At 39.1% G+C, this 25,455-nt stretch overlaps 1 long non-coding RNA gene across 3 annotated transcripts; it reads right to left on the bottom strand.

Moving 5' to 3' along the window:
* Positions 1-3,996: 3,996 nt before the first annotated feature.
* Positions 3,997-21,060, bottom strand: LOC103161069. Of its 3 annotated transcripts, none has more exons than XR_004768218.1 (7): positions 20,473-21,060; positions 20,013-20,062; positions 19,306-19,465; positions 11,972-12,012; positions 8,327-8,432; positions 7,227-7,687; positions 3,997-6,062 (listed from the first exon to the last, which is right to left on the bottom strand). It is a non-coding gene; the product is annotated as an uncharacterized LOC103161069 (long non-coding RNA). The 3 variants fall into 3 exon arrangements; XR_004768217.1 differs by lacking the exon at positions 7,227-7,687 and having other exon boundaries at positions 3,997-5,210; positions 5,343-6,062; XR_003482179.2 differs by lacking the exon at positions 7,227-7,687.
* Positions 21,061-25,455: the final 4,395 nt, after the last annotated feature.

Here is a 25,455-nt window from a genome sequence, read left to right as displayed (position 1 = left end):
GGTTTTGTTGTTTGCTCTTCTTTCTTTTCTTTTCCCCTTCCTTCCTTCTTTCTTTGTTTCTTTCTTTTTTAAAAAGATTTTATTTATTTATTACGTATACAACATTCTGCTTCCTTGTATATCTGCATACCAGAAGAGGGCACCAGGTCTCATAATGGATGGTTGTGAGCCACCATGTGGTTATTTATTTATTACATATACAACATTCTGCTTCCATGTATATCTGCATACCAGAAGAGGGCACCAGGTCTCATAACTGATGGTTGTGAGCCACCATGTGGTTGCTGGGAATTGAACTCAGGACCTATGGAAGAGCAGTCAGTGCTCTTAACCTATGAACCATCTCTTCAGCCCTGTCTTTCTTCCTTTCTTTTCCAGGATCAAGACCCCAGTGCTGAGGAGTCAGTCCTAAACACAAGCAAATAAAGCAACAATAATTGGACTTGTAGGTATATACACACACAGGTACATAAAAAAAAATAGAAGAAGAGATCTTGAATTCCAGGGAAGGTGATTTGGGGGACATTGGAGGAATTATAGTGAAAAGGTAGGGTTGGGGAAAGGATACAAATGCAAAAATAATATGTACTCATATACAAAATTTAAAACCAGTCTTTTCTTGGCCCATGGTTAGTATGAATAAAAATAATTGTGGTGATATATTATTTATGATTTAACAAAGCCACTGGAGATAAAAAGGCAAAGCTAACAATAGCCATAGAAACAGGCAGTGGTGACACACACCTTTAATCCCAGCAGCCATACTAGCTAGCCATAGGGGGCAGGTGGTGGTGGTACACACCTTTAATCCCAGGACTCAGAAGACAGAGGCAGACAGATCTCTGTTAGTTCAAGGCCACACTGAGCTATACGAAATCAATAACATCTAAAAGAGAAAAATCTCACACAAAGGTTATCTCAGCACTTGGGATCACACACCTTCAATCCCACCAATAGGGAGGTGGATACATAAGTGATATGGCTGGGTGGAGAGAAGAATATAAGGTGGGAGGAGATGGGAACTGAGGGGATTGTAGTCTGAGGCTTGGTGGAGACAAGATCACCCATTTTGGTCTGAGGTAGAGGTAAGAACTAGTGGTTAGCTGCTTTGCTTTTCTGATCTTTCAGCTGGAATTCCAATATCTGTCACTGGGTTTTTATTATTTGTGTTAAAATTAATACCCTTGAAGCCTCTGTAAGCAGGAATAAAGTTTTAGCAGAGTAGTAAAAACAAAACAAAATACCAACAATACTCTGCTCTAAGAGGAACTGTTATTTGGAAATGACTAATGAATCTTTAAACTGTTGTGGTGCCAAAGTTGGTATCATTACCTTTCCATCTTTTTTTTCTTATTTTAATAGCTGATTTTTAACAGCAAGCTAAGAATGCACGACACATTGTATGAAAAATTAACCATGCTTTTTAACAAGCTATAAATTGGAACCAGAATTGTGCCCCTCCATCCTGATCTAATTATTATTTTTTTCTCAGTGAAAATACACATTTCCTCTTGAAAAGACTGAGCTTTATTTCATCAGAACTAATACATATGAATTCCATATTCTTGCTTTCTTTCAGGAAGCTGTCTACGAAGGGCTTGCCTTTATTCTAATCCTCTACCAACAACAGTTGTGTCTTTAGAGAAAGAACCTCTAAGACCTTCAAACAAGAAATGGAGTTGTTCTTTTTGTACTAGATCAATATCTACAGATATGCTAGTTTGCTCCTCTGTTGCTGTGATAGACAACATAGGCAAAAACAACATGGGGAGGAAGGGTTTATGTAGCTGACAGTTTACAATCCATCATACGGCAGGAATGCAAAGCAGGAACCTAAAAGCAGGAACTCAAACAAAGAACATGGGGCATGCTGTTTATTGGCTTGCTCCTCTGGTTAGTCTCAGCCAGGACCACCTGCCCAGGCTGGCACTGTCCATGTATGTCTGGGCCTTCCCACAAACATCATTAATCAAAAAAACTCTACCACAGATATCCCCACAGGACAATCTAATAGGGGCAGTTTTTTAACTGATGGTCTCTCTTCCCAGGTGTCTTTAGTTTGTGTCAAGTTAACAAAAACCTAACCAGAAAAGCAAGGTTAGCAACCAAATAGTGCTTTTCTTATAAAAGTCCATAAGCAGAAAAAGTCCATCTTAAGAAAAACTAAGTTGGTGAAAATAAACTGCAATATTTGTTAAGCATGCAGTCAGTCTCCTCTTGGGAGAAAAAAGTAAAATATAAAATCATAGAATTTTTTCTCTTTCAAAGCAAAAATAAACCAAAGGGGTAGTTGCACAACCCTTCAATTTACAACTGTGAATGCTGCAGTTTCTAAAAGTTAGCTGACATCCAGAGGAAGCAAGCTGCAGGCTCATCCTAACAGTTTTTGGTCATCATGCACTGTTCTTCCTCTTCCATGGTTTCTCTCTTGCCATGGCCTACTTTGCACTTGCAAGACTTCCCAACCTCCTGTCATTCAGTTTTGCTCAGGGACAAGCTTTATCACCAGATGGCCCAGAGAGTGCAGACCAAAATAAATGAAAATCATTCTTGAAAATCTGTATTGTTTGTTTCCATTATTGTTAATAACACACACTTGTTTGTTGTTTTTATTCACATGCTGTAAAAACATCATTCCAAAATAAATTCTCAATCAAGACTATTCTCTTGGTGACCAGCAATAACAACTTTCAGGCACAAAGAGAAAAAACTTCTGACCGCGTTTCTGGATTTTTCTTTGCCAAGCCACTTAAATAAGTAAAGAATGAGTTGGTGGAGCCCAAGCTGCCAAAGGAACCCTTTCATGGATGCTTGGGCTTTTACCTTGGTAGAAATTGATTCTTCTGGCCACAATGTCCAAGAGGCTTTGGGTAAAAGGTGTGAAACGGTGACTGACCCCATTACCTTTATCTGGCGGGTGTCCAGAGTATTCCTGTGTTTTAGTGTATTTAGAAGGAAGGCATAGAAAGAGTTGGTAAAGATATGCCTATAGGGGAAAAAATGCCCTGTGAGAGCTCAGGGTTTTCCCACTTTGATTTCCATAATTAGGGGAATACCAATGCTCTCTTGAATAAAGAAAGTGATAGACACTAAAAACCCTTTTCAATCAATGGGCTCTGCACTCAGGATCAACATGGCACTAGCCCCTGAACTGGGGTCTTGAGGTCCATGGACAAGCAGAACAGTCAGTCTTAAATCTCTCCCTGAAGGCTACACTGATGGTAGGGCTGAGTGCCAGGCCCTAAATGTTTTCCTCACAAGGAATGTGTCCCTCTCTTTAATCATTTTAACTTTTTCATTACCTACAGTGTCTTGGAAACCATCTTAGGCTTTGTGTGGGATACAAACAAACACAGTCTTATCTCAAACAATATTCAGAACAAACGGGAAGCCAAGATACATAGATACATAGACATAAAAAGATAGATTAGTAATCAAAGGAAATGATGCCTTATGGTGTTTCTGGAATAGTCTATATTGTGATCTAGGTGGGAGTTATGTGGGTATAAGTATATGTAAAAAAATCAAGCTATATACTAAAAATTTGCATGCTATTTAAAGATAAAATAATAAAGAATTACTTGCTTTCCATATGTATATGTACATGATGTCCTCATCAAATCCCAAAAATGATTGGATATTTTTACAAAGCTATGCACAATTCCAAGAGTGCAAAATAAATAAGAGAGAAAATTGGAGGAAAGGAAAATGAAGACAGGAAATAAGAATAAGTAGGCACAGTTAACACTATTACCCCTGAGTACGTGCCATTAAAGCATGGCTTGTTACTCTTAGTGGGCTACAATTCTGGCTCTGGGCCTATGAAAAGAAGGAGACATGACTCACAATGACCACAAGATCAAAACAAAGCATCAGTTCAGGAGAAGACTAGGTCCTCATTTTGAGGACCAAGAGACTTTTCTTCCATGGATCTGCATGGAAAGAACACTGAGAAATGTACCAGCCCATGTCCCCAAGAGCATCCATGCAACAGTGTGACAGAGATTTTTTTTTATTGTATTTTAAAACTATAATCCACTGGCATAAAAACAGCACAGCTTAGAAAAATAAAACAAAATAATTGCACAAGGCTGTCACAACATAGAGCATATTATAAAGCATCATCCAGCAGAACAGGTATTCTCATAGTTACAAAGCAGAGGAGTAGTGATGTAGTCCAGATACATCCATAAAGGCTTCATTCAAAAGAAAATACTCAGCTAAGCTTTGAATAAAGGCCATAAAGCAGGAGGTGATTTGACAGGCATAAAGGGCAGACCTAGCAGTAAAGGACAAGACCGAGTCAGGGTATGGAAGGAAGTGTGAAATGAAACAAGCAATACGACTGAATAAGCCATAAAATTGGAAAGGAAAATTGAGGCCAGACCTCAGAGACTCTTTAGGCCATGCTAAAAGACTCATTCTTCATTTGTGGGTAAAGGGTAGAGAAATACAAACATACATCAGGATCGTGCCTTTCATAGTGTTCACAAAATATATTATTTAGGAGGATTAATCTTGCTATCTTTGAATAGATTAGAAAAGCAAAAAGGAAAACATGTCTGAAGGCTCTTCCCAAAGGCCTCCCAACAACACCCTTGTACTCAGTCATATCCGAAGCTTATCTGCACTTGATTGGCTTAAGGTAATTGTCCTCAAGGCAACAACGAAGGCCCACCCTCAACCACTGGCCAGCTGGGTCAGCTGGGCTTAGAGTTAAATTTAGGCTGTGGTTTGAAACAAAAACAAAAACAACAGTTTAGGAAACCAGGGAGGATGTTTTAGATCCTTCTCAACACAGCATGGAGGAGAAACAAGAGTTGGAAAACAAAATATTTTGGAAGGGATGGAAAAGAGGGCTACGACATGAACACTGGGTAAAGAAATGCTTGTACTGAAACTAGACAGCCAGGCTGCCTCTGTGGCTTCCCCCCTGAAAAGGTTGTAGGCAGACAGCATCTGAATGAAGCAGGCTTTGCTCTATTGCCAGGCTGGAGTGGTGCTTACTGGAGGAATAGCCAGGGAGACTCCAAAAGTTCCCTTCTTAAAGAGAAAGGCAGCCCCCAAGCTGATTCTGGACCCTTTGGAAGTGAAGAGCTTCCTGGAGCAGTCCTTGTTTCCATTGTTGGGAAGCAGATAGGCTCCTTGGAGAATGTTCTAAATTTGTGTCTCTCAAGGAACCTCTCAATCATAAGCTTTCCGATCAGCACCTGGGGAAAGTTTCAACAAATGCAACAACTTAAGGACCTTGCACCTGCCCTGGATGGCTAACGATGTGTATGCTATTTGTTTCCATGCTGGGATATTGGGTGAGGTGTGTGGGGGTCAAGGGAAGAAATTACCTGTGTCTTTGGAAGTAAACATGAGAAGCTCTATCTGCTGGTCTCAGAGATTTCCAAAAGCTGATGCAGTATCTTGTACTGGAAACACTATCCACTCCTAGTTTTCTCAAACCTGAGTTCCCTCTGGGGTACCATTGAAAGAAAACACCTATCCGTGCCACCCGTGGACATGGCGTGGCTTTTCTAGGTCTCCATCTATGATAATCTGCAGGTCTCATATTTCCATTGTCAAAAAAAAAAAAATGGCTCTTGACTGAGAGTCCAAACACCTGACTTTACATTCCAACTCTACAGCTTCTTCCTTTCAGGACACTGGGCCAATGTACTTGCTCAGGCTTCAGTCTTCTCAGCTGTAGAATGGTAAACAGCCTTTTTCCTGTCCTATGGTGGGGCTGGTATTGAGACTCAAACTGGGAACATGAGGGATACGAACAAGGTTGTGCCATAAATCCTTCAGCAAAGAAGAGAGACCAGTCACATTCACCCAGTGAGTTTCCAAATCCCCTTTTGAAAGGAAGCTTTCATGTTGTAGTCATTTCTACAGTGCCTTCAATACTACTAGTGAAAAGAAACTTTTTAAGTTGAAGCCTTGATGTGGTGTTGCTGCAACTTGATCCGTGGGCTGTCTGGCTGTTTCATAGTTCCAGCTGTGAGGCTGGTGGGGCAGGGGAAACCAGGAACACTGCTCTGAAGCCCATCAAGAATGATTCTTCCTCTGACCTTCAGATCATAAGTAAGGTAAATGAAGATGGGGTCCTTTTCTTGTAGACAATAAACACTTACTTTGGAGATAGAAAGCTCCACTTTCATAATAAACACACATATTGGTATTTTCCCAATTCCAAAGTATTTCTCAGCTTTACATATAATTCTATAGATGTCTTAAATTTCTATTTTCAAGTCCAAAATATCTACAACTTGGCATGTTGAGAAATAGATTTACAAGCCTTCCTATAGCAAGGACTACTAGTGCCTTAACAAATATTGACAGTGGTGGTCTCTCTTCCAATCTTGACCATTTATATGTCTCACCAAGGATGTAAATACTATACTATAATGCAGTATTTGATATCTCTGTTACCAGCTATTTTGAGGTCTGTGTCAATCTACTTATCCTTGTGTCTCCAGCACTAGCTGATGCTCCTCACCAAAAAGGAAAAGGGTGCTCTATTAACATTTATTAAGTGAACGTTAAATATGGGTTATGAATAAAACCTTATTGGATCCTGATATGAGTATTACAAAATGAATATCATTACCATTCTTAACCAAAAATCATGGCTCTGGCTCATATTGCTGCCTTGTCAATTCCTTATATCACAAGTGGCCATGCTAGACTTTTAAAAGTTAAGTTTGCTTGGTTCAGTGAGATTCTAATGAGGGGTTAGCAACAAGCTATTCAAGAAGCAAAAGCCCTGATTTATGGCATGTGTCCCTATCTACAGTATAAATACTGCTGCTATGGCCAATTTTAAGCCACCAAGGTAACATTAATTGTTTCCACGACTCCAGAAAATGTGTGTACTTGGTTCTCACAGACTGTTCCAACTGGCTTTGGGATACTACTGGTTTGACTACAAATTTAGAGTGCTTGCCCCTAAGCCAAGGCCAGTTGTCATATTCCTGTCTTAATGGCTAACGATCTCACCAACAACTAGCTCCGAGACAATTAGCTATTGCAGACACTGCCTGTTGGCAGACTCTGTCTTCCACGCTGCTTTGCAGCTGGTCATGTTACCAACAAACCCACTTAACAGGAATGTTCTTTCCTCCCTTCCTGCTACTTACTTCTGATTTTAGACATGAATTAATCAGAATACAGAATGTTGAAATAAATCAGTCTTCTACTTCCCCCCTTTAATGTAAAGGTATGAAAAGCAACACCTTTTGATAGCTGGTCAGGAATGACTTCTTTGGACTGTTGTGGTTTTGGGGCGGAATGGCAATTGATGACTTGTGTTCATGATCAAATGACTCTGTGTTATTATGGGAGTTTGGGGAAGCTGTTTATCTTCAGTGTTTTCAGGCAGAAAGAAAATGTTTAGAAAACCTTACTGGGTCCCCAAAGTCTTCTTGGAATTGTTTGGGATGTCTTTGGAATGCTAGTGAAATCCACACAGGGTGATTACTGGGCGACTTTCAGCACTGTTAAAAACTCTCACGTTATCCCCAGGGACACTGCTGTGGAACATGCTGTAACAGGAGCGCCAAGCCTCGGGTCAACCACATTGTCTCTCTGTGACTTGGGGATTTCTCAGAGCCAGAAACGTTATCCAAGATTCATCCCTGTGACTGAGGAAAATTGCATCAGCTGCTCACAGGACACCAGATCTTAGTGCAATGACCTGGATGGCAGATGGCAGAGCACAGTTACTGGATGCACGTGTGACTAGGTGTGGTAAAATCTTATTTTTTTCCCTCTGGTTACCAAACAAGTTTTTAAAAAATGTCTGGAAAGATGTCATGTTCAAGTAGTATAATGGTCAGGGGTCAGTTCTTCTGTGTGTTTTTCTGCATATAGCATGTAGGGGCTTGTGCTCAAATTGCTCCAGCCACATCCAACTTAGATGCAAAGAATCTAGTCAGGGTCTGAAGTGTAAGTTTATTGCTAATGGTCAAAAGTCTTCCTCCTTGTATCAGGAATGTTAACTACCTAATTCTCAGTCCTGAAATCTGGTATCACTAAGCTTGTCTTGTTCTTCATTTTCTAGGATATGTTAAAAAAAAAAAAAAAGGAAGACTTGTAGCACATAGACATTCCCTTGTCTTCCATGAAATTTCTAGATTTCAGGAATAATGTTAAAATAACCTTTGTCTTTTCAAAAGTGGCTTGAATGTGAACCATTTGGAAGCAAAGAAAGTATATCCACACACCTTTCTAAAAACTGGCTAATCCACAATTTTAGAAAACTCTAATTAGTTTTCCTCTGGCCAAGGCTACATGCGATCAGGATACAAGTGAAAAGAATATGCATGCTACTCACCCAGATGGCTCCAAGAGTGTTTGATATCTCTCAACATGGAGGCCAAACACCTGGATGGATGCATTCATTTTCACTCTCTAGACAGGTGTTTCAAAACCTTGGAAATCTTGAAATTTTGGAAAAATGATAAATTAATGCAGTATAATTCATATAACTGAATGGGATACAGCAAAAGGTGGAATGGAAGAAAATGACCAATTCTTGTACATCTACATCCTCCCAATCACTTTCTCTCTTATTTTTATATTTAATTCTCATTAAATTTCTATGAGGTACTATGTTTGTCTTATTGACAAGAAAACTGTGCTTTAGGAAGTTGAATTATTTGTGACTATAACAAGTTTTAAGAATGATAATGCTGAGATCTAAAGTTCTTTATTAAGAGTGAACTACAAGTAAATGCAATCACATTATAAGAAATACAATAAAAAAACTGAGAATAGTGGAGTTCCTAAATAAATTCGATAATACAAAGGTGCATGTAACAATAAAATGGAACAAACACTATTCTTGTTCACTGTAAGGAATTTTTAATCTAAGGCTATTATGGGAGTCTATGGATGGGGCAAGAAAACCAGCCCAGGAAAAATGACAGGTCTCTGGGTTGTGCCATGCTTTTCTTTGGCTCTGATCACATTAGGTAAACAAACACAATTGTCTCATTAATTATTTGGTTTCCCTGAATTTAGGAATTTTGAAGAATTTAATAGAAATAACCCAGTTCACCATAAAATATAGGCAGATTATTATGCAAATATTTGAATGCTGATATACTAGACGTATGAGATAAAGATTGGGTTTTATGATTTCTTATAAGTATTGGGTGGGTTAAACTTCCCTCTGAATACAGCCAAAGGCAAGTTGGCCCATCTCTAGGTTCTCAACAATAGATTCATCTTTGGGTAAATAATGAATCATATTATTTCCCATTTATGTGCCAAGGAACATACATTCCTGAGCCCACATGGAAAGGAAATCCAAAACTCCTCCTAGGAGACTTTTATTCTTTAAGGTAAAGTTGCTGGTTCACAGCCAGTGACTGCATGTTCATATAAGAAAGACCCCATAAGCAGACATGATGACACTTCTAGGTAATTATCATGGGCAAAAGTACCCCAGTTTCCCCCATAAAGTAACTACAGGAGAAAAGAATATCTCTTAAGAGGCTATTCGGTATGGCTCTCGTGGTGGAGAAAACATCATTTCTTGGATCTTGAAGATACCTGCAAGTCCATAGAGGGGAACCTAGTCATGAGTTTATATACCTTGGTGGCTGACTTGTAGACTAGAACTAAAGGAAGAGCATTTGTCTCCAAAATAACTAAAAGGATGAGAAACAGCAGGGTGAATGGATGAGTGGGAAGGAGAGGAGGTAAGTATATAACTGTTAGGACCAGTAAGTGAGTGAACAGGTTGGAGATTATGCAAGGGAAAAAGCAAGGGCTGTTGAAGGTTTTCAAGAAGGAAATAAATCATAAAAGAATTTAGAATCCTTTTTATAGATTGAAGTACAAGGAAATTGAACATATTCAATAAGATTCTGGAAAGAAATTTTATGTAACTGCTTTACTTAAATGTTAGGGGGAAATGATGGAATCAGCTAAAATTTCAAAAGCAATAATGGAAAAACCTAACCTACACATATCTATAAATATGTAGGGTATATTGAAAGACTATGGAGACAAATTTTGTGGCCACGTTATACAGTCAGACCTTTCAGATTTAGCCCCACACAAAAGTAGATGCCAAATATATTTAGTCTTTGAGTTCTTCCCTGTCCTACACAAAACTTGATCATTGATTTATAGGCCCAATCCTCCTTATTCACTGGAATTTGAAATTGTTCTTGATGCCATAAAATTATGATCTCACACACCAGCATGGATGAGTCCTAAGATAACATTAGCTAAAACATATTGATTGAGTGCTGAATTTGTGCCAGGAATTTTGACAGCTATCTTCTAAACATCACTTTATAAAAATTCTAAGATACATATTCTCTTATAGATAAGTAAAGGGAATATTGCAAGAAGCTAAATAAACTGTCCAGAAGAAGAAAAAGAGCCCAGAAACAAGTTTGTATGAATTGTCACTACATGGGATGGTTGGAGTTTTAATGCTACCTACATTGTGCTCCTTAACTCTTTCACTTTGGTGACAATTTTCCTGACATAAACAACTGCAAGAAAGGTTTCTATTGGCTGTGGTTTCAGAAGTTTCAGTCCCTAGACAACTGTGTCCATTACTTTAAGGATGAATCTTCACCAAGGCAGGGGTGTGAGGAGGAGGAGGCTGCTTACTTTATGGCAGATGGGAAATAATGACATAGAGAAACCCAAGACAGACACAGCCCGCCTGCTGGTCACCACCCCTGTGACCTACTTCCTTCAGATAGACTCAACCTTCTAAAATTTCTAGAAATTTCCCAAAATAGCATGCTCAGCTGGAGGCCAATCAACTAACACATGAATTTGTGGGGCAAATTCCATATTCTTTTTATTTAAATTAGAAACAATCTAATTTTACATATCAATCCCAGTTCACTCTGCCTCCTATCCTCCTATGTCCACCACCAACCCCATTCCATCCCTCTTCTGCTCCATGGAGGATCATCAAAGTCTGTCACAACATTTGGGGCAGGGTCTAGGCCTTTCCCCATATGTCTAGGCTGAGAGAGTATCCCTTTCTGAGGAATGGGTTCCAAATGTCCATTTGGACATTAGAGATAAATATTGATCAGTTGCTTCCAGAGGCCCCATAGACTGCCCAGACCTCCTAACTGTCACCCACATTCAGGGGGCGTGGTTCTTTCCTATGCTGATTTCTGAGCAGTCAGTCTGGGGTCTCTGTGCTCTCATTTGGTCAGGTCAGCTGTTTCTGTGGGTTTCCCCAGCCTGGTCTTGACACTTTTGCTCATCACTCCTCTCTTTCTACAACTGGATTCCAGGAATTCATCTCAGTGCTTAGCTGTGGGTCTCTGCTTTGCTTCCATCAGCTACTGGATGAAGGCTCTAGGATGGCATATAAGGTAGTCATCAATCTCATTATAGGGAAAGGGTATTTAAGATAGCCTCTCCACCATTGCTTTGTTTGTTAGTTGGGGTCATCCTTGTATATCTCTGGATATTTCCCTAGTGACAGATTTCTCTTTAAACCTATAATGGCTCCCTCTATTAAGGTATCTCTTTTCTTCCCCAGACTCAATCTTCCTGATCCCTCATGTCTTCCTTCCCCCTTCTCTTCTCCCATTATCTTTCTCCTAACTCCCTTTCCCCTCCCACCCCATGCTCCCAGTTGGCTCAGGATATCAAGATCTCCTGAGCAAATTCCATATTCAAACTATCATACTCACCTAATACACATTCTGATATCCAACTTGTAACCTCTGCTCTCTTCACCGCCACTAACTTGGACCTCCTCCAAACAGGGCCAATGAATTCTCATTGTATTTCTAAAACTGATAAAGGTCCACTACTCAGCTAAAGCCATGCTCCTGCCGTCTACTTTATCTACTTTACATATCTAGCTTCAGTCTAAAAAAGTGACCTCATTAGATTGAAAATCAGGAGAGTCATTCAGTAGTTCTCTTGTGATCGTATAATTTGGATTTTGCCATCTCATGCAGAATCCAAGCATTTATCTTACCTTCCATAGGTTCTGCCACTTGATAATCAGTGCTTCATTTCCTAGTGAACACAATGAATGCCAATAAGGCTTAAAACTGAAACAAAGATTTTTGTAACATTCATGACCCATTCTTCATTTAATAGAGTATACTGTTTATTTCATTCCTTGTGTCTTGACATCACAACAACAGATACAACAGGAAATATTCTGGGACGTAAGTGCTTTTTTTTTTTTTTTTTTTTCTACACTGAGACCATCAAGTTTCAAGTCCTGCTTTTCATAAAATTTTTAGGTTTCAGACAGACAGAAAGACACATTCAGTTTAAATGAAGTTATGTCACTTGGGGTGGTAATGCCCAGTTTATCTAACAAAACTCCAATGGCAAGGCCTTGGAAACAATTCCAGTTGTTAATCAGGGGAGTCCAAGAGATCCTCCCAAGCAATACACTGTGTTGCCCGAGGAGGTTGTCTGATAAGACTCTGTTGTTGAAGACACCACACATTTTAGGCAGAGGACTTTGAGAGATCAAGCTGGATCTAATCTAGAAACTTGCTCCCAGAAAAAAAAAATAGCTCTCATAGTACCAAAAGGAGCAATAAAAGCTGCCAATGTAGAAAAACAATCAGTAGTTCTGAGAAGTTTATTAACCACAGCAATGACCAGCATGGTAAAATAGTGTCGCTTATATCCTGGGTAACCGACAACAATCTAATGGAACCCACTCAGAGAGATTCATGCCTGGATCTGTAATCACCTGTGGTTGGTGAGTGCATGGGCCCTGATGAGTCCAAGAGAACCTTCTACTTACACTTCCCTAAACCAACATAATTTCTAATCACATTCTAAATAAGCATGTGAGTGTATCTCTCTTCTTTTCACAAAGAAGCTTTCTTGCATCAAGCAGAGACCATCACAGAAATTTATAACAGGTCAACATGCAGAAAACAACTGGTGAGGGTGTGGTGATACACCTATAATTCTTCCCTTATACCTAAGGCTAAATCATCAGGAGGGTTTGGAAAAACTATAAGAGAAGATAACCAAGAAGTTTGTTCCAAAAATATTGTCTTTTATATATAACTGGGAAAATGTTACATATAATTAAATCTCAAAAATATGGTTGTCTAAACAAGACCCCCCAAAAAATGGCATAGCAATTGACCTGCCATTGTGGATGAAGGAAATCTCCCAAGTTCCCACCCCTAGATGAAAAGCTACCGCAATTAATAAGCTTCGGAGAGACAGAATCAATTGTCTTATGGATAGGCAATCTAATAGGTTACTATTTTCTAAGAGGTTATCCTTAAACACTTAAATATGAGCAATGCCAGATTAACTTAGTAGTTTTTATTTATGTTTACATATGTATATATAGTATGAATATTACAGATACATGATTTTATAGTAACAGAAAATAAAAAGCAATGAATTTGAGAAGGAGTAGAGGAGACTTAGAAAGAACTAGAGCAAGAAGAGGGTGGGGGAGATTATATAGAAACAGTACTCATATAAGAATTTCTCAAAAATAAATTTTCTAAACATTGTAATATATTTTGAAAGCTAACAATGCAAACACCAATAGCTTAAGCCTTACTTCAGAAAACTCTAAGATGAAAACAGGTCATCCCACTGGTATTTGATGCTAAAGACTGCAGAATGAACCAAAAATCCTCAGAGAGCTGTATGCAATATGATCAAATTCCTCTATCCTCTTGATTGTAACCACATGAACCACACCCTAGCTTTTAAGATAACCATATCCATCAGTGTCTATATATGTACATCCAACTGGGTAATCTCATTCTTAAAACTAGATCTTTATTAAGTGTAACATTGTGGTGATCAGTGTTAATTGCCAACTTGACCAAACCTAAAATCATCTGAATATGGTACTCTGGGTCAGCCTGTGGATGATTACATTTTTAAGGCTTTATTTATTGCATGGGGAGAAAAGAAGGGTGAGTGCTGTGGTGCAGATGTGAAAAATAGAGAACAACTTTTCAGAATTGATTCTTTCTTTCTATCTTGTGATCAACCTCATCCAGAGATCGAACTCAGATTGTCCAGCTTGGCATCGAGCAGAGTCATTCACTGAGCTATCTCCTCTTTCCCCAGTAGAGGATTATTTTGGTTGAGTTTTAGTTGAGGCAGGAAGACCCTTCTATTATGGATAGGACCATTCCCTGGGCAGGAAATCCAGGACTGTGTAAGCAGAGGAAGTGGGCTGAGCATGTGTTCATTATTCTTTCTGACTTAAAAGTCTGTCACTGTGACCCACATTCTCTGCAGTGATGGGTTGCAGCCTCAGATTGTGAACGAAAATAAATGTTTCCCTCTTGAGTTACTTTTGTCAGGGCATTTTATCAACTGCAAGAGAAAAGACACTAAGATAGCATTAAACAGAAAAGTCAACAAGTCATGCATTGATCACTTGCTAATATCCATAAAGCCAATGCTCCTATGTACCTAGCTTTCATGTCAAGGAACGGATAATTGTAGTCCCGCCAAAGTCACACATCCTCATGCTCATTTCCAGTGCCTTATGCACCTCACATACTGCACAAATATGACTGTTATCTTGTGACGTCTTACACAGAAGTTCTGTTTGCCTGTCCTAAAATACTGCATATGGAATTATGCATTATGCACTATTTTGTGAGCAGCATTTTCTCACTCAGATCCCTTCTGATATGAAGTTTGTTGTCATGGTTTATTGTGGTTCCATTTCTGCATAGTATTCTGTATGAATGCATCATGATTGATTTACACATGCCATGGTTTCTAAATATTCTAATAGATTTATCATTACCAGAGTTATAGTCAGGTCCAATTAAGGGACTAAGTTTTGGGTGAACGTGTTTATCACATTGTTCTGTTTGACTGAGTAAAATATGATCCCATTAGTAATAAACAAATTTTTTCCCATTTGGTTTTGTATTACACATCAATATGATAAGAGGATTTGAATTTGAGTCCTCATTCTGAACTTCATAACACCAGTAATTCTTTTCAGTTTCCATTATATGCAAATTTTAAAATAAATTTTCTTGTCTGTCATATCACTTTAGAACATTCAATATTTTTAAGTCAAATATAAAATATTACATTAGCCTATTCACCTCTTGCCCTGGAAAGAATGTGGGAAAAACTAAAATTTGTTCTTGCCAAATGGCTAGAGAACTAAAAACTAAACTGTTCCCAATATTTAGTCATCTGCTCTCCTTTTGCTCTTTTCACATTATCTGCACAATATTTTTAAGCAACTCAAAAGTTTTAGGACAGAAATAGTTATCCCATATTGTAGTAAATTGATTTTATTCAATGCCTCTCATGGATAAATTTAGTAAACAATCAAAGAGTGCCCTTTGGATAATTTTTCACAGGTGGGGAAATGGCACCTTGACAGGAGTTAAATAGATCCTGTAGCACAGGGAAAGCTCCTAGACCTCATGAGTCTGTGTTATTGGTATTTATAATATGGTGCTGGGGTTGGTCCCCTGATGAATTACTTCTTCGTCATAGAAGTATTCCTACTAATACTTACAGAGGACTGGTGATCAGTGGCAACCAATGATCAGTGAAGGGGTGTAGACTTCATAACCAGTCCTAGTACCTCTTATATTTTAAAGGTTGACTCCTTGCCCTGAACACAGAATGCTCTCTACATGTGTTCCCATTCTAAGCTTTCACTTGAAAGGAGAAGTGCAACACAAAACTAAAATTTCTATCTCAGACAGGAAATCCTCTGTCTTCATCAAGTTTCCTTTGCAAGCATAATTCAGTCAAGTTTCCCACATACACACTTGTAGTGCTAAACAATGAAAATGATGGTTCCAATTTACATGCTATTGATAAACTGCTAGCATAAAAGAATAAAGTCAAATGTTTAAAAAGTCATTAAAATCCTATATCAACTTATAATTTGCTTAATAAAGTTATATGAGCACACAGGTCTCATGCAGAGGTGACTTTTGACATTTTTTCCTCTCTCAGTCCCATATGTATCTCTCACAATTTATCCCCTAAACCCTTCCCAATAAAGCTTCCTTCTGTCTCCTAAAAAACAGTGGCTGTAGTACATGAAATGAAAACTCTCCGTAATTCTCAATCTAGAAATCCTAAATTCAAGTAACAAAAGAGACTTGGTACCACAAGTGACTCAGCATAGATGCAAGTTAGTTTTTGTGATTCTTGTCATTGATGTTTTTATACATACTCAGAAAAGGGGGATTAAAGACAATGGCAGCATCGGACTAGAAACTACTGGAAAGAGGGCAGGGTAGCAGGGAGGAGGGAGGAGCATCTGGCAACCTTTGAGAGGTTGGTGCATCTGCATTCTAAACAGCAGCTGAGTACACATTGAAACAGATAAGATCAGATCCCTTGGATATGCCCGAGGACAGTCAGAGTTGAGAGAGAAATATGTGTCAGCAGTTAGAAAAACACAAAATTAAAAGTTAAATCGACTTAGTTAATTGAGCTTAAATGTTTTTTTAATGCATCTTTCAATCCTGTCATATTTGTAATTGCTGTATTTCAAAAATTTACTGAAAAAAACTAATTAGGTACAATTTTTAAATTAAAAAATGACATTTTCAAGAAATTGCTAGACTAGCCCAGTGAATTAAAATGAGAAAATAGAACACTGAAAAAATAAGATGGTTTCTGGATCTTAAAACAACAGCATTCTGAATAAGTTCTACATATTCTCCAATCTTACAGTGGAGAAACTGGAAAGCACAGCCTTGTGCAGGTAACAAAGAGAAATATCTAAGGAGTGTCAACTGACAGTACACACATCATTATATATATTATTAGATTCCAACTGAGAAACATTCTTGGAATGTCAGTGCTCCTGAAAACTGCCAACTCAAGGTCATCAAGAACAAGGAAAATAAGAGAAGTTACCAGAGGACTTAAAACTATTCTAAAACTAAATGCAATACAGTATCCTAGTTGGGATTCTGGGTCAGCTAAAAGGATCATCAGTGGAAAATAAATGGACTTCAGTTGAGGCAGAATGTGTGGTGTGTTCGCTGTGGAGATGCCCCACACTACTGAGAGGCATTAGTAATGAAAACTGAGTACAGCTTGTGGGAACTTCCCATACTACCTTCAGAAGTCTATGTAAATGCCAAGAAAAGAATACATATCATGTCCTTTTATTGGGATGTAGACACCATAGCCATATTTACAGATCAGTCTTCAAGGTGTGAGTCACAGGAGCATTTTAACATGGGACTGTGCAGTTTTCCTTCTCAGGAAGTCCTTAAAGATAAGCTTCTATGCCTCTAGGGGTGATCAGAACTGTCTTAAGCAGGCAGAATGAACACCTTTGAGTTCTAAGGTTTATTTAACAGTGTTAGCTCTTAATTACCAGTGAGGCGATATAATTTCCACTCTCATTAGCATTCTAATCCAAGTCTAATATCTGTCTGAGTGATCATTCCTTCAATCACAGCATTAAAGCTTTATTCCCCTTTAGTGTACAAGTGTTTCACATCTTCCAATACAAGGGAAGAAGGTATGATTAGCACTGGTAATTGTCCAGGTCACTCACTGTACACTGACTGCTCTGTAGTTCTTAGTTATCTTTGGTGTGCTGGCCAATGAACATTTACACCTATACTAAGTTCTCTCCACCCCCATCCTCTCCAATGGATGACAGAAGCCATGTCCCCAGTATAAATCTTTTGCCCAGTAATTATTGGAGCCTGGGGCTTCTCTTCATTGGTGATAATGGAACATTATTGTCTTGAGTCTCTATCTAAAATTAATAGGTGGAAAGGAAATTATGCATATCTCAGAGCCATTGGCTTAAAGCTAGAAATCCATTGTCAGAACGTTAAGGGGAATTTTTTGTGTGTTTGCTTTGTTTTTGTGGTCTATTACTGGGACTTACTACACTTTCTCCTCCATTGCAAACTCTATACTCAGTCCTCTCCTACGGTCCATTATTCAACAAATATGCATTTGCGTACACATGTTTTTAAGTGAAATCATAGTTAGCTTATAGCATTTATGTCTGAGTCTTCAAAACTCTTCGAAGTCCCTTAAGGTGAGGTGTTCCTGGAACATCAAGGAGGCCACATTTCCTTTCTCTCTTAGAATATTTGACACACTTGAATGCTTAATAAATTTCAAATAACAAAGTCAGTACAGTTCATATAAACAAGCACATGGACGGGCCATGCAAGGATTTGCCTAACTGCAGTGAACTGGGTGTCCCTATAGCCCCTATATTTTCTTTGAATGCTGTTAAACATCTGCTAGAGGACTGGCCAGGCTGTTTCCTAAGTCTGAGAATGAATCTCCTCCTTGTCCTTGAACTTGTTAAGCTCTCCAACTTCTACTGCTTTGTCTGGCAGACTGCTCTACATCCTAATGACTTTTTGCAAGAAACAGAACCTCCTGGATCCAACATGCTGCCCTGTCACATCTGCTACTAGGCAAGCTTACTTCTGCAGCTAATGACTTCTTTCATTCTCTTTTTTTATTGAAATTTCCTGCCTGTAGTAAGAAAAAAGGAAATGGCTTGAGGAGGAGATAGAGTGAAGACAGTGAGGAGGAAAAAGGGAGATAAAGGAAGAGATGGAGCAGGGATGAGGAGAAAGAGAGGGGGGGGGGAGAGAGAGAGACTATATATATGGGGCAGTACCTAATTATAATTCAAGACATCCGCAATTTAATAAAAACAACTCCTCCAGAATGCAGCCATAAGGAAAGAGTTTCCACAATCTGTTCATCTGCATAATTAGTGATTGAGGACCTGGGAACAGTTGGAACATTGCTGAGGAAGGCCCAGGTCACATTATTGATAACATAAATAACAAAGATACAGATTTCCCCAAACTACAAACATCAGAATGTAACTAACAACAACCTAATAGGAGCACAGAAAACAAACAGAAAGCAGATAAACTCTGGAGCCGGGCGGGCACAGACTGGAGTCAAGCACATCACTCATCAGCATAAACGCCCTCAGGTTTCTTAGTCACCTAAAACACAAGAACGGGAAGTCCTCATTAGCAGGGCTTTCTGCAAGGGTGTGTGACTACAGCTGTGAGTACACACATTCCGTGAGGCAGACACTCAGACTTCACGCTTTACACATGGGAATAGAATTCATTTGGGAGAAGAAGAAGAAGAAGAAGAAGAAGAAGAAGAAGAAGAAGAAGAAGAAGAAGAAGAAGAAGAAGAAGAAGAAGAAGAAAGAAGCCGGGGTTGCTAAGCTAGACACTGTTATTTAATGTGGTGCATGGAAGAACTGGTGACATTTGAACTCAGCAGACTACTATATAAAGGGCTGTTAAGCACCTTGAATACCTTTAGAATGAGTCAAGTACTCACCTCCATTAGAAAATCATATGCTTCCTGTTACTAACTTGCAAAGGGCCTTGAGAAGGAGGAGAGCAGAGTGGAGTCTCTCCCACTATCCATCTTCTCTATTTCCACTTCTCACCATAGGACTGAGGCGATGCTGGAGTTGGCACTATTTGAGATGAGCTGACTAGAGTCAAAGCAAATGGAAAGGAAGACGAGGCCAAGATTCATCTCAACTTCCATGGCTCAAATGCAATCATTGGCTTTCAAGTCTAGCATGAAGTTTTATGTATATGGAAATGTGACTTATGAATAGTTCCAAAACAAGCATCAGCTATTGATAGGTCATGAGTCACAGATACACTGAGCATTCAGACCCCAGAGTCCCAGATAACTCTGGTTAAGGTGTGTGTGTGTGTGTGTGTGTGTGTGTGTGTGTGTGTGTGTGTGTGTACACATAAATCACAGTCTGCGACTTTCATTGCTTTGTGCCTTCAGCCAGAGTGAACCTTTTGCTGTGTAAACAAAGAACTGTGTATGAGCCCAAACAGTATATGTGCCAGCATAAGAGACAAGGAAAGAATGTGCAGTGCACATACCTCTGTCATGCACGACTGTCCTGAGGGAGAATACGTGAGCAGTTTCTACTTTTAACAATAGAAATGAAAATACTCATACTTTTTCAAAAGTGCATGCGGCTTTCTGCTTTTGGGCTCTGAAAACCACACACATACCTGCGGTTTTGAAATATCCTTAGGACAGCAGTCGGGATGATCTTGTCTCACTGGATGAATGAGATGAAAGAAAAGCTTGTCCTTTCACTGGGAATTTAAGCCATTCATGTAGAACTGTAATAATTGTACATTTCCTTATAGGGTGGGAGGCCGTGAAAGCCTACACTTGCTGTTATTCAAAAAGGGAAAGCCACCAGGAGGCTTTGCACTCTGAATTAAGTAGTGCATAGTTAACCTATGAAATACATCTGTCCCATCAATTCTCAGTGAGCTCGCACTCTGGTTACTCCTATGAGCCGTACATTCTTCTGAGCTCTGGAGTTAACAGGTTAACATGGCAGACAAGGTGGCCCTGCTCTAGGTTGCTCAAGAGCCTGCAAGAAAACTCACAGGTTGGTGATTCTGAAGAACCATGACTCTGAGGTGGTGAATCCTGCTGGCTCTGTGCAGGTGCTCTTACCTGCTATCTGTTAATTGGTTCAGCATGACTGGCAGAGGCCATCAACGAAGTGCAGCTGGTGAGAGGTGATGCCCAAGAAGAGGCTGAGTACTTGGATAACTATGGTGGGATGAGGTTAAATGCCTCAATATCCACAAATTGTGTATGTGATTATCAAAGAAGTTGAATCTAACAGATGGAGCATAATACACTTCAGAAAACCATAGCTGTACTGTACTATTTTCATTGGGTGACAGAGTTGTAGTGAATGTATTGTTCTCAGACTTATGGATTTCATTGATGGGAATAGTTAAAATACAACAACAGCATGAAGAGACTGCCCTCCAGATGTTAACTTTTAACTTCAAGAGAAGACATCTAATTTTCTTAAAGTGGGAAGAAGATCAGAATCAGCAATAGTAGTTTTTAAGGAACTACAGCATTTATAGGTAACACATATTAACTGTTGGATGTTAGGATAAATCATTCTGCCAAAAGCCACCAGAGTCCTACCGCCACATGGGCGCTTTCCGCCAGCCACCTGAGTTCTGCCTGCTGAGTTAGGTCCCCAAATAATACACAGAAACTTATATTAGGTACAAATGCTGCTTGGCCAATGACTAGGATTTCTCATCTCTTAGGTCAGTCTTCATTATCATAAATCTATATATTTTATAAGACTTATCTTATTTAGGAAGCCTTCCATTGGTGTCCTCATCCTGGGATCACATGGTGACTCTGGAGGAAGAGAGAAGGGGCCCACTTCCTTCTTGCCCTTGTTAATATATGAGTCTCCCTGCCATGTCACTTCCTGTGGAACACCACTTCTTTACTACATTTCCCAGAATCCTTCTTGACTCCTAGCCTAGTCCTGCCTAACTTGCTGCCTCATTGGCCAAACATTACTTTATTTATCATCCAATAAGACAAACACATACAAAGAAGCACTTCCCCCATCAGTTGGAAGATGTGACAAACAGTGCCTATGTGACAAGCAGCACTGATGGGTGCACTGCTGTAAGGGACATTGCTGTTTATTTCAATATGGATGACTAGAAACTGGCTACCCACCTTTCATACAAGCTGTAAGTCAATTTGTGAGGAGAGGAAGAGAGACAACCTTTGTAATCCAGATAAAATACTGCCTGAAACCAGGAGTTTCCTGTGGGTATATGCAAATTATAACTAGATGATCAATGATAATAACTAGTAATTCTGACCTGTGAGTCTAAGGACTCATGTGAACATACAGAAACTCAAAGCATGCCCTGGTAGCAGTCTTCTACACATTAACTGAAAGTCAATTTGCTTTAGCTGTCAGCAACACCATGCTTTATAACCCACTCCTAAGCCACCCCCTCAAGGATAAGCAGTTCACTCTTAATTCCTCACACAAGCATCTGAAAGGTCTGAGTCATCCCAGCAAAGCCCAACAATACTCTGTTGAGCCTAAAGGTTGCATACGAAGTAGAGAGACATTGAGTTTCCTCTGTTGTGTACTCAGTCATGGTTGTTTTGCTCTGTGTGCTGCTTATATCTTTGCTAATACATATGGCAAAACCAACATTCAAATTAAGTTAAATCTCTATGCTCAGCTATTCTACTGAGCTATGAGGCAGGCAAGTATTACTCTGTTTTATGGAAATTCCAATTCTCAAAGTAATAAACAAATCTCAAAGGAACCAGAAAAGAACTGTTGGATCCATGCCACACATTCTGTGTGGGCTCCCGAAACTGTATTTGATGATGGCAAATTTCCTTTTCAAAAACACACCAAACAAAGCTTAAGTTCCAGAATGCTTCCTGAGCCAAACTTGTAGTAAATTTTGCTTCTAGAAGGTTGACATCCAGTAAAGGACAAACAGAGTTGGATGAACTGGGCACTCATGTTATGGAATGAGAAAGTTCAAATAAGCATGTAAAGAGTCCAAGCTCTGATGCCATAGTTCAAATAAATAAATAATTTGAGGAGAGAGGATGGACCTTACTATCATGCAATATATAATTAAGATGAACTAACCTGCCCCCCAACCTCCCCCATCAACCCCTGCTTGATTCTGCCTGAACCCCCCCCCACAAGAGTGTACCTGCCCAGAACAGAAGGCCCACCTGAGTCTGGACACACCCCATCCTTGTCTACCCATAGCCTTCTGTCGTCTGGCTACTGCCAGAGGCTGAGCTATCCGCCTTCCACCGGAGAGAGGGAGAGACCCCACCTGCACCCACTGGAAGAAGGGATGGGAAGAAGACAGAGTAAGAACACACTCAACAACAGAAGAAACAATATGACACCACCAGAATCTAGGGACTCCATATCAGCAAGATCTCAAAAGCCCAACACAGAGGATGAAGAAGAGATGGACCTCAAAAATTATCTTAGGAGATGATAGAGACCTTTAAAGAGGAAACAAGAAAATCCCTTAAAGAAATAGAAGAAAAAACAAGCAAAAAAATTACATGACATGGAGGAAAAGACAAACCAAAAAATTCAAGAAGTATACAAATCTCTTAAAGAATCTAAAGAAAGCCAAGAAAAAAAACAACCAACGAATTGAAGGAAGCACTCGAAACAGTTCAAGGCATGAAAGCTGAAATAGACACAATAAAGAAAACACAGAATGAGGAGATGCTGGAAATAGAAAGGCTGGATAAATGATCAGGAAGTAAAGATGTGAGTCTAACAATAAGAATTCAAGGGATGGAAGAGAGAATCTCAGTTGTTGAAGACTCGATAGAGGATATACAGTCTTCGACCAAAGAAAATCTCAAGTCCAACAAATCCCTAACACAAAATATCCAGGAAATATGGGACACCGTGAAAAGGCCTAACATAAGAATAATAGGTATAGAAGAAGGTGAAGAAATACAGCTCAAAGGAACAGAAAACATATTCAACAAAGTCATAGAAGAAAAATTCCCCAACCTACAGAAGGATATGCCTATGAAAGTACAAGAAGCTTACAGAACACCAAGCAGACTGGACCACAAAAAGGAGTCACCTCAACACATAATAATCAAAACACCAAACATACAGAATAAAGAGAAAATAAAGAGCAGCAAAGGGAAAAGGCCAAGTAACATATAAAGGCAGACCTATCAGAATCACACCCTACTTCTCAATGGAAACTTTGAAAGCCAGAATGTCCAGGATAGATATCCTACAAACACTAAGGGAGCATGGATGCCACCCAGACTACTGTATCCAGCAAAACTTTCAATCACTATAGATGGAGAAAACAAGATATTCCATGACAAAACCAGACTTAAACAATACATATCCACAAATCCAGCACTACAGAAAGTTCTAGAAGGAAAACTCCAACCCAACAAAGATAATTACACTCACAAAAATATAGGCAATAGATAATCCAATTTTACCAAACAGGAAAAGAAACAGGAGGGCGAAATACATACACAATGACACCACCAAAAATAAATCCAAAACAAACAAGAACCAACAAACAATGGACATTAATATCCCTAAATGTCAATGGTCTTAACCTGCCCATAAAAAGATACAGACTAACAGAATGGATACAAAGACAGAATGCATCCTTCTGCTCTGTACAAAAAACACACCTCAACTTCAAAGACAGGCGTTACCTCAGAGTAAAGGTTTGGGAGAAGATTTTCCAATCAAATGGGCCCAAGAAACAAGCTAGTGTAGCAATCCTAATATCTAACAAATTAGACTTCAAACTAAAATCAATCAAAAGAGATGAAGAAGGGCATTTCATACTCATCACAGGAAAAGACCATCAAGATGAAGTCTCAATCCTGATTATCTATGCCCCAAATACGAAAGCACCCACACTTGTAAAAGAAACATTGCTAAAGCTCAAACCACACATAAAACCACACACATTTATAGTAGGAGACTTCAACACCCCATTTTCACTACTAGACAGGACCACCAGACAGAAACTTAACAATGAAACAAAGGATCTAACAGAAGTTATGACCCAACTGGGTTTAACAGATATCTATAGAACATTCCATCCAAACACAAAAGAATATACCTTCTTCTCAGCACCACATGGCACCTTTTCTAAAATTGGCCACGTAGTTGGCTACAAAGCAAACCTCCACAGATACAAAAGAATTGAAATAACTCCCTGTATCTTATCAGATCACCATGCTTTAAAGCTAGAATTCAATAGCAATACAAATTGCAGAAAACCTACAAACTTGTGGAAACTGAATAACATCCAATTGCACCATTCCTGGGTTGAGGAAGAAATAAAAAAATTAAAGACTTCCTAGAGTTTAATGAGAATGTAGACACAACATACCCAAACTTATGGGACACTCTGAAAGCAGTGCTAAGAGGAAAGTTCATAGCACTAAGTGCCCACATGAAGAAACTGGAGAAAAGTCACACTAGAGAATTGACAGAACAACTGAAAGCTTTAGAGCAAAAAGAAGCAAACTCACGTAGGAGGAGTAGACGCCAGGAAATAATCAAACTGAGGGCTGAAATCAATAAAGTAGAAACTAGGAAAACATCACAAAGAATCAATGAAACAAAGAGTTGGTTCTTTGAGAAGATCAACAAGATAGGCAAACCTCTATCCAAACTAACCAAAAGGCAGAGAGAAAGCATGCTAATTAACAAAATCAGAAACGAAAAGGGGATATAACAACAGACACTGAGGAAATCAAGAGAATCATCAGGTCATACTTTGAAAACCTGTACTCCACAAAATTCAAAAATCTAAAGGAAATGGACAATTTTCTGGATGGATATCACTTACCAAAATTAAACGAAGAACAAATAAGCAGTTTAAATCAACCTATAACCCCTAATGAAATAGAAGCAGTCATCAAAAGCCTCCCAACCAAAAAAAGCCCAGGGCCAGATGGCTTCACTGCAGAATTCTACCAGAAATTCAAACAAGAGCTAATATCAGTACTCCTCAGATTGTTCCACACAATAGAAACAGAAGGGACATTGCCAAACTCTTTTTATGAGGCTATAATCACTTTGATACCCAAGCCACACAA

This window comes from Cricetulus griseus, chromosome 2 (assembly GCF_003668045.3).
Source record: "Cricetulus griseus strain 17A/GY chromosome 2, alternate assembly CriGri-PICRH-1.0, whole genome shotgun sequence".
In the NCBI taxonomy this organism is placed as follows: Eukaryota; Metazoa; Chordata; class Mammalia; order Rodentia; family Cricetidae; genus Cricetulus; species Cricetulus griseus.
The sequence above is the reverse complement of the archived record's forward strand: the minus strand, read 5'-3'. Positions and strand labels throughout refer to the sequence as shown.